The following is a 15,015-nucleotide window of genomic DNA, read 5'->3' on the forward strand; positions in this document are numbered from 1 at the left end:
ATTAATCTGTGTGTGGATATTTTTTATTTCTGTAGTGTTTCCAGTCCAAAGTCTGTGAAAGTCAATTGAGTTTGTGAGTTGTTTAAAATTGCAGCATGGAAAATTTAAGTCAGTTGGGTGGAGGCATGAGAGGTATTTTTTTGGGTCTACTTATGCTTCTGTTTATTTGAGAAGGAGTTTTACTGTTGGATTTGTGTGGGAACAGAAATTAAACCCTGGGACACATATAAAAAGTATGGCCCTTTTAGATGAAGCTTATTTGGCATTTTCGATACTGAGCTGCAAGCTGAGGAGAACTAAAAATCAAAGCAAGCAACATATTAACCTCACAGCTCAGAAGTAGATCACAGCTTCTTTAGAGCGGAGGAGAGGCTGATGACATTTGGTTAGGTCCTGCAGAAAGATAACTTAGATTGGTCCTCTTCTGGGATTAGAAAACACTTTTTAGACTATCACTGTATTATAAGGTTATAATAAAGACTTTGCTTCTAGGGCACTTGCATGCGTACTGCAGAGTGATCACTAGACCTTGAAATACCTGCACTTTAAAAGCAACAGCAAGCAGCGAAAGCACAGTTACCAGGAAACTTGTGTGACTGATAATGCATTTTAGATCCAGCTAGCATCAAGTTCCCAGGTTTCAGTTCCTTAACACTTGGAGTCTAGCTCCAGGTTTCATGTTGGATTCCACAGATCTGACAAGACAACCCAAAATCTGGATCCAGTGCCACTAAACATTCAAATCTAAAGCCAAACGCTGACATGTGGACACACCTCTAACTCGGCTTGAAAGCCACTGTGCTGCTTACTACTGCCCATTGACCAGGACTACTGCTAGAAGTTGGCCTGGTGAAAACACTCTGAACCTTCACGGGGTTTCTGAAGTTGAGATACTGAAACATTAAGGAGAAAAACTCCAATATCATTTAAATGTTCTAGAAACAATTACAGGACCAAGTCCTGGGATTCATTTTCAGGTAAAATTTCCATCATTATATACTAATGTTTTGCACAGTGAGACATCATCAAGCACACAGTATCAGAAAAGAAGAATCTGTCACACAGTTGGCTATGGCAGAATAAGACAAGTAATTTCAGATGCCCCAGAACTTGTGGCCTGGTTTCCTTGCGCGGGTGCCTTGTGATTCTTACTTCAGTAAAGCCAGGGCTGCAGGATAAGTTCATCTTGTATTGGACATCAGAGAATTCACACAAGGGGGAGAAGCATTGACTGAAGAGCAGTTTCTTTTGCCTAAGCTCTGGATAAATCTTTCACACATTTTGAGTGTTCATGGACTATCCTGTTTATGTGGATTGTCAAGTTTTTAACAGCATCTGAGCTAAAGCTGGAGCCCTTCAGTGCTGGTGAGTGCCAACAATCCCTTCTGCATGCTGCCTCTTCACACAGAATTCATCACTAAAACATGATGTCTCCGTCAAGACTGAATTTGGCAGATGCATTCAAAAGCTATTAGGAGGAGCAGCTGCACCACCACTAGTTATTAATATTTTACAAAGTATTTTTTAACCCAGTTTATCATAAATTCTTTCACTGCGTGGATGAGAGAGGTGGGGATTAGATTTCTTGCCTTGGTTAACTACTGTATTTCTTTTATGATGCTTATGGAGCTCCAGGCTTATTCTGTGCTAAAATTTCTCCTGGTGCCAGGGGAATTCTGTTCACTAAACAAATGCTGAATATGCAGTGCACACAGGTCTCAGAGGGGAGAGTGCATGTCTTTACTAAGCCAAGCCTGGACAGGGAGATGTGGGAGACACAGAATTTGCAATACAAAGTCCATCAACTACTTGTTTTCTGGGAGTTCTGCTAAGAACAGCCCCACAGTCACCTGTGCTAGCTGTCAGCAGGGAAACGACTTGAGGGAAGTGAGGTTTTCTGTTCCCTTACTGACCTCAGAGAGCCAGGCTGATCACATCCTACCTGGGGATGGCTTCTCATCGTCACCAGCTGTTACACCAAAACAAGAGATTTGCTTTCAGCTGTGGGTATTCTTCCTCTGGTGGTGAAATATAATACTTAGAATGCCATTTTGAAAGTCTTGGGGCTTTTAAAAAATCTTTTGTTGTTGTTATTTTTCTTCTTAAAGATGCAGGGAGATACAAGAATGAGATACAAAACTAGTTAGATGTGGCATACTCTGGGTGATGACTGTGCTCTCTTCACACACAGTTCTGCTTTGCAGACCTGGGACATGCTGTTGCTTAGTAGAGCAGCCACCACATCCAGGCGAGCAGAGGTGCTCTGAGAAGGATCTGCCTGTTCTTAGGTCGCACAGGCTCCCTGCAAAACATGCAAGTTTAAGCTCATTTAACGCTTTGCTGAGTCAAGGTCCTAGGGACTTAATTTTGTTAGAACCGGACTTGGCTGTCATAGTTGTAAAAGGCAGCTGTCATAGGCAAAGAGGAAGACACTGGCTTAGCCCAGTCCCTCTGGAAATGAGCCCTGTGGCGTGTGCTTTGCAGCACAGTACAGGCATGATCTAATGTGAGCTGATGGAGCCCTAATACAACTTGTGGGAGTGCAGCCCCACAAGCCCTTGGCAAGCAAGTAGCACCTGCTGTGAAGAGCCAGTATTGAGGCACGGTAAGGAAATCATAATGCTTCTGCTTCTAGGTGGGAGGCAGCTCTGCCCTTCTTTTTGGGAAGATGTTACTAGACAGTGTTTTGAATAGAAAACACTGGGAAGAGGAAAAATTGCAAAACTATTCTATGCAAGATACCTGGAAATACATTCCCATATATGCAGAACAGCCAGCACTGTGGGGAATGCCCGTGTTCGGAGCCTTCATAATGGGATATGCTCCACATCCCACATGCCTCTTAGTGCTAGGGCATAAAAAATTCAGTTCCAGGCTGACTTCTTTGTCCTTAGCCCTTTGTTTGAGCATGGCTCTTTGCTGTGAAATATGACCTTGTTATCCTAAGATTCTAGTCTGAAAGGACCCAAATCATTCTCTGGCAACTTGGCACTGATCTCCTACATCTCTCTCATTCAGCAGGAAATCCCCTGCATTATAAAACCACTCTAGCAGTAAGAAATATCCTGTATTACAAAACCAAACTGCCAGTGCTATTTTGTTCTTATGTGCTTTACACAGCTCCCCACATGTAATCTCAGGACCAGTCTGTGAGGTAAACTAGTTATTGCCCCCAGCCTAGCATGGGAAAACTGAAACAGAAAGAACTGATGTGACTTGCCCCAGGCCATGCTGGCCTCCGTGGTCTAGCTGGAACTCTCACATCCCTGTTCCCAAAGCAGCCCTCTAATTAACCGCTCCTGGTTGCAAGGGAAGCATATTCCTGTGCCCCTGCTGTGGCAGCTCCGCTGGCTCCCACTCTGCAGCTGGTGCTTCTGGAGGATGAAGGTTTTAAAGGTGCCAGCCTCCACTTCTGGGCATTGCCCCCAAACCTCGAAGCACTTTCAAATGGGTAGCCTGAAGGTGAGTGGCCCAGATAAGACTGTGCTGGGATCCTGGGACAGAGGCAGGGTGGGAGGAAGATGCATTAGCAGAAATGGGTAGGAGATATAGATGGAAATGTTAAATGAAAGAGCAGGTGTGAACTGGAGAATCTTTATAGCATTCTAGCTAGCTAGAATCGCTTGTTTCTATGTATGACAGCATACAATAACACTTTCTTTCAGCACGTTAAAGCTACAGGGCCCAGTGCATCCCATTAGTTACCTCCCTAGAGTCAGCAGAGTTATTCCAGAAATAAATACAGCCTAGATATATTAAACTTCATTTATATAAAGACATCATTTATACATACATTATTTATGTAAATCATAGTGGCTTGGGATAGATTATGCTTCCAAGAGCTTGGTGGAAATTTCACCCTGCCTGCCCTGTACCCAGGCAACAGGATGGGAAGGTCACATATCGGTTGGTATTTTTAGGCTGGGCAATGAGTTTGTCAATACCCTGTGCTGCATGCTGTGTTCCTGGGTGTTTGCAAAGCAATGTCTGCTTAAACAGCTCGCCACAGCCGAAGGCAAGAGCAGCTGGCACAGAGGCGCCTTGTCAGACAGCAAGCTAACAGCAGGGAGTAAGAGATTTGGCTCTGCGTCTGTTGGATGCTACTGGGAATGTCTTGGTTTGTAAGAGGGTGATGGGATAATTTCTTTTTTAATCACCTCCAAAGTAAGCTGTGCTATTTTTTTACATTTCTTTCATGATGTATAAAATATGGGAAAATAAATGAGGAAGGGAGCTCATAACACAGATGTGTAGGTAAAGCAGAAAGGCATTTTCTTTTCCCTTCTGAAAAAAGCCCTGAGCATTATGCCAGCATTTGAGGAGTTTGTTAAGTGCCAAGTTGTGTGCATTTTGTTAGACCCTAGGAGGGGGGGCCGCTCTGTTCACAACCTTTGCTACCTGTGCACCTGTGTTCTGTACATGCTGAACAAGACAGGCTTCACGTTTACCTCCCAGTAATAGCTGTTTTCTTCAGACTTAAGGGAAAAGGGATTTCTGCAGCCCTCACCCAGGCATTGTCTAGGAGCCTCTGCACCTTTTTCAGCTCCCACCAGATTCAAGCCATCCTTAATTCCTAGCCAGTTTGGTCCTGAGGCTCCTGCTCCTGTTGCCTGCAGCTAGGTACCTCAGGGTGCAACCAGGTCTCCACTTGTCTGTAGGGGCTTCAAGCCAACCAATTTGCCCTGCTCTTCCTTAAACTGAGGCATGCCCGTGCATGAGCAACTACAGGAACTGCCCGAATCTGGGCTTTGGGCCTTAGGGTGGTATAGATTGATAACCTACGAAAGAACCAAGGTGTTGCGATGTAGCAAAGGGGTGCTACTGTTTGGATTTTAAACAGCAGCACCACTGCTAATTTGCTTCCCTTGCACCGCTTTGCCAGACAGCGTACCTTGAATGGAGTGAGCACTAGCAGCCCCAGAAGAAGTGATTAGGTATTTGCCATCCATGCACAGACAAGTGCTTGGTATGGGAAGCGGTGCCCGTTCTTGCATGAGAGGGAAGCTTTCTTTTCTGCAATTACCATTGCCTGTGCTGTGGGGACAGGCTGGCATCCTGTCTAAGATACGTCCACCCTATCGTGACTGTGGTGACTTCCAGTGAGGTGTGGGTGTAACCGAGCCAGTGTTAAACAGACTAGCTCAGCCAGCACTAGCAGTTTAACTGCAGCAGTGCAGAGCCTGGGATGGGCTAACTGGTCCAGCATTCCCCAGCTTCTTCTTAGGGCCTTTTCAACCCGTCTTGGGCTCTACTGGTAAATTCATAATCAGCTTATATAGGCCTGCATGACATGTCATGACAGGAATTTTAGACATATCTTAACAGCTCTGAGTCACAACATTGCTTTTTCTGCTAGCAGTTTCACCTACCGCTGTGCAGAAGTAAAGCCAGGGAGGATTGTTTCAGTAAACTAGAGCTGACCCATCTGCACTCAGAAAATGCTAGGCAGGTAGGCAAGCTGAGCATCCTTCAGGGCTTTATGTAGCGCTAGAGCTCCTGACATCTTAGGTTTGCTTTAGATACACTCCATATCACTGTGCATGGTAGCTGTCCAACTCGCATCTCTTGGGTGCTGACAGTCCTAATATTTTCCAGGCAGAAGGTACTCTGTCTTGTAACAGAAGTTTTCTGTGATTCCTACAACATTTCAAAAAACCTGCACATACCTCTTTGCAGTCAGGTATTTCGATGCATTTTATTTACAGTTCCACCAAAAGTTGTGCAAGTAGAGGTTCATGAAGGCAGTGATGTTCACACCTAGAGTTACTATCAACTAAGTTTCTCTGATCAGACCATACTGTGCTACTCTATAGATATCTCACAGCTCCTGTAGTCTCTGGGAACCTGCAGATCCCTCCCTGCAAAGACACTGTACTATAATGCAGAAGCCACACGATTCAGTCACAGCCCGTGAGTCCCCAAACTCACAGAAAATGTACAGTGAGCTACCAGGGGAATTTCAGCCGTCTCCTGGAATCTGCAGTGGCCCTTTTCATCTGTCCTGATGCCAGTGCGGTATAAACTTGCATGTTGTATGGTACCTGCTGACCTAGTAATACTGTCTGAATCTTCTCCATGACAACACACTGCAATGTCCTCAGGTACAGGGAGGCATTCTGCAAGCAGGCAAAGCTGGCCAGGGAGTCAGCGTATCAGATGTAAACAGTATAATTTTAGCATACGTCTTGTCTGTGAGGAAGTTGGAGGCACAAATGCAAAGAAACAAAATGTCTCCCCAGAGGAAAGAAAATTCCTGAACATGAGAGAGAAGAAAGAAATGGCACAACAGAAGGTTTAACCTTCAAATCATAGGAAACATGGTTTATAGATCTTATGCAACAGATGTGCATGACCAAACAGCTCCTTTCACACAATGTTTTGGATAACCTCAGGGAATGAAGAATGGTGGAGGGTACTTAGGACCATAGGTAAGAAAGGAACAGTGTTTTCCAACAAGGGTTGGCACTGGCTTGAAAGCTGAGTGGAGAAGTGTGGAAAAGCTGTTCTAGACACCTCCAAAAATGGTGGCTCTCACACCACTACAGCAAAGAAACATGTCCTGAATGCATGGTGGGAGTAAGGAGGGAAAAGAGAATCCAGCTTCATGGAGCTGGAATAAGTGCATGGAGGACTTAAATGAGTGGACAATATAATGAAAATAGGACTGGGACCCTAATAAGAGTCACAATGAATTTTGAATTTTTTAAGGTTTCCTTCCTGTTGAAGGCTCCTCCCTTACAGTAGCAAAGAGAAGCCTTCTGCAGTACCCCAGCCCGGTGGCTTCCTCCACCCCAAGCTTGCCTGGGTGCCTCAAGGGGGCTGGCAGGCAGCACCCCATGACATTAGGAGGGAGTTTGAGCTAGGCTGCCACCCGTTGGGCTCTGGGTCAGCAGCCAAGGGTGCCCAGCAGAGGCTCCTGTGGAGAGGGTGATGAGGAGTGTTTCTTCTAGCGTTTGAATGCAAGCTGGCACTAAAAGGATTTTACCCTGTGTCGGTGCTAGGATGATGAACTACAGAAGAGGTATCTAGCTGAAGGGCACAGGATGAGGAAGCACATTTCTGCTGAAGATAGTTTTAATTCTGTTTCCCCCCCCCACCCCCATTAAATATCAAATTTAATGTCAAAATGCCAGAGGTAGAGACCCACAACATGCCCATAGCCCAGTTCTCGTTAGGGAACCAGCGAGGAGGCTGGCAGTGTCGCACAAAGGCCAGATCCATGCATAGCTTTATCTGTAAGCACCATTTCGATTCAGTCACCAGACCACAGGGCTGCCAGCTGGATTCATGCCTGGTAAAGGTCAATCGCCCAAAGGCAAGCACATGGTGACAACTAGCACAGTCCTGTGTCAGAACAGAGGTGACACCACAGCCAAAGGAAACGTGGGGCTAGGGCTGTTTCCAAGGAGGGCAGGGACCTTCTGAAAGGGAAAGCCAGGTTAAAGGGGAATCATAATCCTCAACTGTGCAGTAACAGTGTGGGAAGAGAGGACTGCTCAAAAGGAAATGGGCCCTCGACTGTCTCACCACTGGCAGGTTGTGTGTGGGCTCATGCCCCCATCTTCTCTGGCAGGGGCAAGAAGCAGACTCTGAACAGAAAGGGGGGGAACAGAAGGCTGGCTGCAGGGATGCAACCTCCTAGGTCAGACCTTGTCAGTCAAAGCTCTCACTTTGATTTCACTTGCAGACAGGACCCTAAATATCACCGGGGGACTGGGCTTCAACCATCAGTGACTTGTACAACCCTGAAACCTGGTCATGCATTCACGTTCTGATGCATTTGCTTGGACATTAAGGCAGGCTTGTGAGGCTTTCCAGCACGCCAGCTGGATGCTCCACAGCCACATCCCAGCCATGACTTTGAAACAGCAGAACAGGTTGTATCTCATCCTTCCCCAGTTCAAGTCAGCAGGATTAGTTGGTTATTCAGGAGTCCGTTCCTCCATCAACAGAGTGGAGGCAAAAAAAGTATAAGTGTTCTTACATATGCCAGCTAGCTGACAGGATCAATATGCAAAGGGACTCCCTGATTTCTGACATGATTAAGCCCTCAGACGACTGTGTGTGTTTTTACCATATGGCTCTATCACTTGATAAATTAGTGCCCTAGATATGCTGGTTGTTTGCCATTCTGCCACCAAATTAATTTAGGAGTGTGGGCACATACAACCGCAGTTTCTGCACTGTTGTCACCATTTCTGAGGTCTCCAGACCTATTGCAAACTGCAGTATTTTTACAGCCCCTCCTACCCCCCCTCGCTGGCACCAGCTACCAAAGGGATTAAACATGGCGTGTTATCTGCTGCAGTGGCTTAATCACTAAGCAAAGTGCTCATCCCCTGACTGCAAGGTCAAGGAATTATCTTCCTGACAGATAATGCAGCCAGGGCTTGGAATGAAATGAGGAGCTGAACTGTCATTGCGAGCCCACAGGCCCCAGCTTTATTGCAGTTTCTGGGAGAGTAATGCCATCAAGATGCTATGGAAGTGCAGCGTGACTTTTCCCATCTGCCCCGAGAGGCCTCTTGATGGCAGGGGAAGATAAACAGATAAACACAAGAAAAATGGTATTCAGACTTGTGCACACATGTCTCCCTCCCATAAACACCCCCTATGCCAAACCTGTCCCTCTAAGAACAAAAGGTTTTGATGGCTGAATATATTTGGCACCACATACTAAAAAGAGAACATTGTGCAGGAAGAGCTTTTAATAGACTGTGAAGAACTAACTGAGCACCAAGTCTGGGCCAGGAAAGTGACCTCGGGGGAAACACATATACCTAGAAATATGGTTTCGGGGGGCATAGGTCCTGTGCATTAGTTTCAGTAGAAGGTGGGATGTCCTGATCCCACGTAAGCTAGCCTGCCAGCCCCGCAGCTCACTGCATACAGAGACAGTCCCACTGGGCTGCAAGAGGGCAACTGAAGGCAGCAGTGAAATAGCTCTTCATTCAAGATTTAAATACAAGGAATCCAGATCTGCTGCCACTGTAAAAGACTAAGGACAACTCCTGACACAGAGAGCTACAAAACCAGATTCTTACTAGGGATTAACACAGGGCATCAACTCCCACAGCTTTGCTGTGAGCACCTTGGGACCTTCTGCACACACCCAGGCAGGACAAGCCACGGTCCCCTGCCTAGTGGCTGCCCAAGATTGGCCCCATTTCATAGATGAGGAAGTCGTAAGCTGTGATTACAGGAAAAGGCTGAGAAGATAAGACTCTCTACCCAAAGCTGGGTGATATGAATAGCTCCCAGCTCCCCAGGTGACTCCTTGGAGGTCACATACATGACAGTAACTGCAGAGGAGGAACCCTCACCTCTTCACCTTAGCCAAGAGGCCAGGTCCCTATGACTCTGGTAGGAATCACACACACACTACATCTTCCTTGTTGCACCTTTCAAAAGCAGCTAAGCAATCAAAGGACATTTTCCCACCTCCCTCTACATCTTGTCTTTTGCAGTCCTGCTGTTCCCTAAAGATCACAGTTATAATAATACATCCGTGAAATACCCACGCCCTGCCAAGTCTGTGTGCCTTACCTGTGAACAGCAAGGGCCACCCGGCAGCCAGAGGCGTTGCTCTCCTCCGTCTTCCCACCAAGAAGCAGCACTGAAGATGAGATGTTAGATGCAACAGAAGCAGCTCCCACCTCAAGGCACTAGATTAGCCCAGGGTCTGCTTGGCAGATTCCACTCTTCTTCAGCTATAAATCAAAATAAAAATGTTTTTATTACTTTCAACTCTGAAACATGAAGGGTCAGGTCATCTTTGAGATCTGTGTCTCTGTTAAACTTTGTAGACTGAGGTCACAACTGTGGGGAGGTGGGAGAGACAGAGCAACTGCTGACACTGCATTTTCTAGGAAACCAAGCTGGATGGGCAGGTTGGTAGTTCAAGCTTTCTAAGCTGAATGCATTGCATATGAAGAGCAAGAGGGAGGCTTCCTGAGATCACATGTGTGCTGTTCATCCTCCCGGGTCAGGGCACAAACATCAATGCCCTTTCCACACACCCACCTCCAACAGCTCCAGCCTAACAACAGAGACAGAGATACTTAAAAAAAATACAGGCAGGACTGGCAGGCAGAATAAGTAACCTGCCTGCCCTGCAAGGGACCTGATAAGCTAGCTGCAAAGAAGGGTCCTTCTTCCCCATCACTTATTTCAGGTAAAAACAACAAAACCCCATAGTGCTCCATGTGGAAAACTGAGTGCTAATAAAGCTTTGGTTTTCCACTCAGCTGCTGCTTCTCAGCTCCCCTCCCTTTCCCACCTACACCTCTCTGCGCCTTTGGGGAAATCTGATAATACGTATATTTCTGCATTGGTCTTAATTAGGAAAAAAGATTGCTCTCTTCATTAAGTGACTCTGAAGAGCAGATATGGGGGAACGTGCATCCGAGAGCTGTCTGCCTTGCAGCCTGCCAGGGGCCTTGTCTCCTCAATGTCTGTTCTACGGCCGCTGTCCCTGCAGCCACCACAACCCAAGCCTCAATGTCACTTTGGCCATAGCAGAAAGCTGGACAACCCCATCACAAAACCCACATTTCTGCTCTGGAGCACAGGTGCAAGAAACCCTTTTAACCACATGGAAATCAAGCACTTTCTACCTCTCCTTTGCGTGCTTCTCTCCACAGGGGTGATGCTTGAGGTTGTGGCTGGGTATGTATACTCCAGGGCTTGTTCTGGTCAAGTTAAAAGCTGCTCCCCAGGAAGGGCAATGGCTACACAAGTCTACCAGGTCAGCTGGGGGATGGCATGAGCTGCCTTCTCCTTCCACAAAACTCCAGCCAGGCACCTCTGCTTAGACTGATTTTCCCATTTCATTGAGCTTCACTTCTCCCTACAAGTAGACTTTATTCATGACTTCCTCTACATTCCATCATGGTCCAGCTGACAGCATGACCACCAAGAAAAGGATCATCTCTTCCAGTGAATTCACTACCCCCCAGCCTCCAAAGGCTACACCCACTAGCCTGGATAACAATACATAGTCCTGAAAAAATGGCCTGTATATGTCTAGATACAAACAGCCCTTGGAAAATGTATGTAATTAAATACAACTCCTTCAGCAGTGAGTGTGAGGAGTCTGGGCCAGCCACTGCTTTCCTTCTTTTCCCTGTTAGTGATGCCAGCTCCATGGAAGGTGGTGTGGCCTGAAAATCCTTCCTGCTGTGTGAGATGGGGTCCCTCACACCAAGCACTTTGGTTCCCCTCCTCCCCCTTGGTCCGGTGCTGCCAGCTGGGTTTGCCAGGTTTCCCCTGGGGACCCCTCTGCCTTTCAGCTCTCCGTGCACAGCCGAGCCACATGCACAGCCAGCCCACATGTTCCCCAGCCAGGTGCTGCTCTGGAGCACCTCCTGGAGGGTTCATGCTGGGGCGTGTTTAGGTGTGTGTTGGTCCAGGCAGAAATAATGCAGACAGGGAAATCCCCAGTAAGTGCCAGAGACAACATGCCGCAGATCCTGCTCCCAAGCCTTTCTTGCCATAGATTAGAATAATGCTAAAATTCACCCAGTGGTAAGTAGGTGACATGTATTCATCTGTGGCAGACAGGAGAAGAGATTAGAGGCCGTAGTGGTCTTTCCTAACTTTAAGCTTTTCAGTAAATCCCTGAAGATTAAGGAGAGAGGAGATTCCATAAAATAAAATCTGATTTGTCTTTGGCACAGCTGTCCATCCAAAGATGAGTACTCACATCCTGCTTATGTTTAATTCACATTTCTCCACACCCAGCCTCCAGAAAGTGAGCTGAAGTTATGACCTCACTACCATCATTAGCACCCGTAACATGGCAGGCTGTGATACCAGGGCCGTAGGGATGGCAAATAGTGACCCATGTCTCCTCAGAAAGGAGAGAAGATTCATTTCTTGTTACCTTGGGAACTCACACGCTTTCACAACAAACATCACCTGGACAGGCAGAGAAAAAGCAGAATATAGTCCTGTCTGATCTACTGTCTCCTGACCTTATACAACATGTCCTCCTTCCTCCATAATTGATGTCTCCTGCTGCAGAAGCAGCCGTGGCTTCTGCTTCTTTGGCTATCCCATTACAGCAGTAAAAAGTGCAAGCAAATTATTCTGCAGAACAATTCAAATGCATTCAGTGCCTTAAATCAGGAAATCTTTCTTTATAACACCACCTCCTCCTTGCTGTGCAGCTACACTGTCCACTGTCTGGGGGACACACAACCTCCTCCTCCAGGTAAAAGGTTACTTGTTTTCTTTTCTGTGACATAAACATCCCCCATGCATTTAAGGGGGATGCATTTCCAGGGCTTTTAGGATGTAGTTGTATTTTGTTAAATCATGCAGATAAGAAAGTGGGGAGGAGATTTCTGGCTTGCCAGCTGTCTGACCTGGCTTATTCACATGATGTTAGCACTAGGAAATGCACTGGTTTTATAGCCTTCGTGATTTGACACTATTTATCAGGAGAAAGGTAACAGCAAGGAAAAGGGCCCATCAGGCTTTCTATACACTAACTTTAAAACCCACAGCAGCTCTGAACCCCATGCCCCAGCCCCTGCCCTGGGACAGGCTGCTTGCCCCCTTCACTGGCACTGCTCTGCACATGGGAGCTGCATGCCCTGCCATGCCCACAGGGAGCTGCCACCACTGACCCTCATCCAGGGGAGCCGGACAGATGCTCAGCTCCATGCCTTGAGCAGGTCGCTGAAAGACTTGGAAAAACTGAGGCTGCAACTGACCTGGCTTCTGCAGGGTGGAGGAGCAGAATTGTTTCTCCGTGCAGGATTAACAGGCTGTCCTTGCTGGGGCTGTTTGCTCACATGCAGCTTTCTCTGTGGGTCTGGCAGTGGCAGCTACAGTAAAGACTCCAGGGTGACCTTCAGTTATAAAGCACACCATGTTTCACCTGAAAGTAAAGCTTTCTGGTCTGCTCTCTGCCTATGAGGAAAGAAAATCAAAGGAAAAAAACAGAAAATATTTCTGAGCATACTGTTTTTGGGCAAATTATTTTCAGGCAGAACAAGAAAAAATAAAAAAGACCTCATTATGAAATACTTCTTTCAATAGAAGACATATATTTGAGATCTGCATTTAATACATGTCATCATTTTATGTATGTGTGTATATATATGCATGCATCTGCACATATATACATACCTGTGTGTGAATACATTGAGGGGGGTGAGGTGAGTTGGATTCCATGCTCGTTAGCAGCTTGCAAGGGACACACGATGCCAGCCGACTTTCTGAAGTACAGGAACCCTGAGCCTCCCAGCAAAGACTCAGGCTGGTTTGGCAGAGGCACCAGTTCCTCAGCCTGCCCCTTACGCCTGTGAAACACACCTGGACAAGAGCTGGGACGTGCACCCTGAAAGGGCCCACACTGCAGGGGCGAGGCAAGGGGGGACCAGGCGCCTCCTGCCCACCTTTGCATTTGCAGGGCTTGGCCCAAAGCCACGTATGAAGTGGGCTGTGGAGCAGGGAAGGAAGGTGCCTGGTTAACAGCCCCGGGTGTTTGCTGCCCATCTCTATGCATTTTCTGCATGAAACACTCAAGTCTGAAAGACTTTGCAAGTAGGATGAATAATATTTTCTAGACAGAACGCCAGTGTTATGAAAAAAGCATGAGCAGCTACTTTCATCTGCAGCCCAGGTCTCACCTCCTTTGCCCTCTCCAAGGGGAGCGGCTCCCCAGCTCCACCATGGCACCCCCCTGCCTGGGTGGCACCGTCCTCCCACCGCTCCCAGTGCAGCGGAGCCTGCCAGGGCGATGCTATTTTCCACGCCAGTGAGATAGCCACAATCAGCCAAAGATGAACAAAGGCCAGCTGAGGGAGCAGGCTGGAGGGGAAGGTGGGGAGAAGCCAGGGAGAAGCCAGCTTGCCCTTCACAATTCTGCTCAGAGCTGGGGAGAGCTGGATGGGCAGGGAGGGAGAGGGAGGGGATGTTCCTCATGCTCGGACCCTCTTCGAGTACAGGCAGGAACAAAACTCCTGACACAGGGAATGCACCAGAACCAGAACAAGAACAAACAAGAACCAACGTCTTTCAGGTCTGCTCCCTCCTGTCTGGCCAAGGAGAGACGATCAGGAAGCTTTATTCCTCTGCAGTCTGCTAGCTGCAACAGCTATTCTTTGCTTCCCTGCTAGGTCTGCTCATTCCTTCCAATTCAGCTGGAAAGCAACTGCTTTCCCTTCTCCTTCTCTCCTGTCCTCACCTGGGAACGAAGCACAGGCAGCCCCCCGCCAGGCAGCCCCTGCGGCCTCCCAGCACTGACCTGGGACCGAAGGGGTGGGTAGAGCAGAGCGCTACACGGGCAGGGACAGGGAGATGCTCTTCTCCCTTCAGGGAATGAACGAAGTACCTTCCACACCTGCTCCCAAAGGCCTTTCCTAAGGCTGGCTCATTAAATCCCCTCCCTCCACTCTGCTGCTGAAAGGTCAGCGGCACAGGCCTGCCCTGCTGGGATCCAAGTGGCCAGAGGCAGTGTGGGCGCTGGGATGCAGGAGCAGCTCAAGCAGTGGGTATGGGTTTCTCTGCTCCTGCGTGGCAGCACAGGGCTGCAAGCTGAGCTCCTGCCTGCTTGCAGGGGGGAGCCAAAGGTTCCCATGACATTGAGCCCCTGTGAGTTTGGCTGGAGAGGTGTCATGAACGTCTTTTGCTGCATACAGGTCTGGGGGTGCTCGATGTTGCCACAACCCCCCTGCTGCTTTTGAATAAGGCTGTTACTCAGCAGCAGTTAGTCACAGCTGGAGGGATTTTCTTTGTAGTGAGCAGCCACCAAACCTAATCCCATGGCCAGCATCAGGAGCCAGCCACAAGCTAAAAGGAGAACATAGATTTAGCGGACACACTCCCTCAGCATCAATCAAAGCAAGCGGCTAAAGTCTCCTCCAAACAAATCCATTTTCCCTTAGTGCAGGGCTGGCTTCAGACTTTGAATACAGTGTGTCCTGCCACTTCTCCTCACCCAGGCTTTGCACAATTGCTTATTTTACCCGTCTACGGTATCTTTGAATGACTGGGACTTTTCTG

Source organism: Falco cherrug, chromosome 7 (assembly GCF_023634085.1).
Source record: "Falco cherrug isolate bFalChe1 chromosome 7, bFalChe1.pri, whole genome shotgun sequence".
NCBI classification, from domain to species: domain Eukaryota; kingdom Metazoa; phylum Chordata; class Aves; order Falconiformes; family Falconidae; genus Falco; species Falco cherrug.